At 37.2% G+C, this 435-nt stretch overlaps 1 long non-coding RNA gene across 1 annotated transcript; it reads left to right on the top strand.

Annotated features, from left to right (window-relative positions):
• On the top strand, positions 1-428 carry LOC104775072. The gene is made up of 3 exons (XR_765677.1): positions 1-33; positions 138-231; positions 356-428. It is a non-coding gene; the product is annotated as an uncharacterized LOC104775072 (long non-coding RNA).
• Positions 429-435: the final 7 nt, after the last annotated feature.

Genomic DNA, 435 nt, shown 5'->3' with positions numbered 1-435 from the left:
AGATGAGGAAGATTCTTGCTCTGTTGATTCATAGTATGTTTCTTTCTCATTAAAATATATTTCTTTTTAATTTACAATTTTCTACTCATTTCTCTTTGGAATATGTGATAATATCAAGTCTTGACTATTGTTGATAGCGCTACGTCGGGTGCAAAGTCTGCTAAATCAAGAAATATTGTCACGGCAGCTCCTTCGTTTCGATCCACTGAGCGTGCCGAGAAGCGGAAGGAGGTGACATTTCTTTTTCATTATCCACTCTGTTTGTTCAACAACAAAAAAAAAAATTACCCTTTCCACTCTTGGGAGGTTTTGCTAGATTGTGTATTGACTTTTCTCATTGGTTTATGTTCTTAAGTTCTATACAAAACTGGAGGAGAAACACCAAGCCATGGAGGCTGAGAAAACGCAAAGTGAAGCAAGGAACAAGGTACCATG

The sequence above is a fragment of the Camelina sativa genome, unplaced genomic scaffold, assembly GCF_000633955.1.
Source record: "Camelina sativa cultivar DH55 unplaced genomic scaffold, Cs unpScaffold08384, whole genome shotgun sequence".
Classification (NCBI taxonomy): domain Eukaryota; kingdom Viridiplantae; phylum Streptophyta; class Magnoliopsida; order Brassicales; family Brassicaceae; genus Camelina; species Camelina sativa.
The sequence above is the reverse complement of the archived record's forward strand: the minus strand, read 5'-3'. Positions and strand labels throughout refer to the sequence as shown.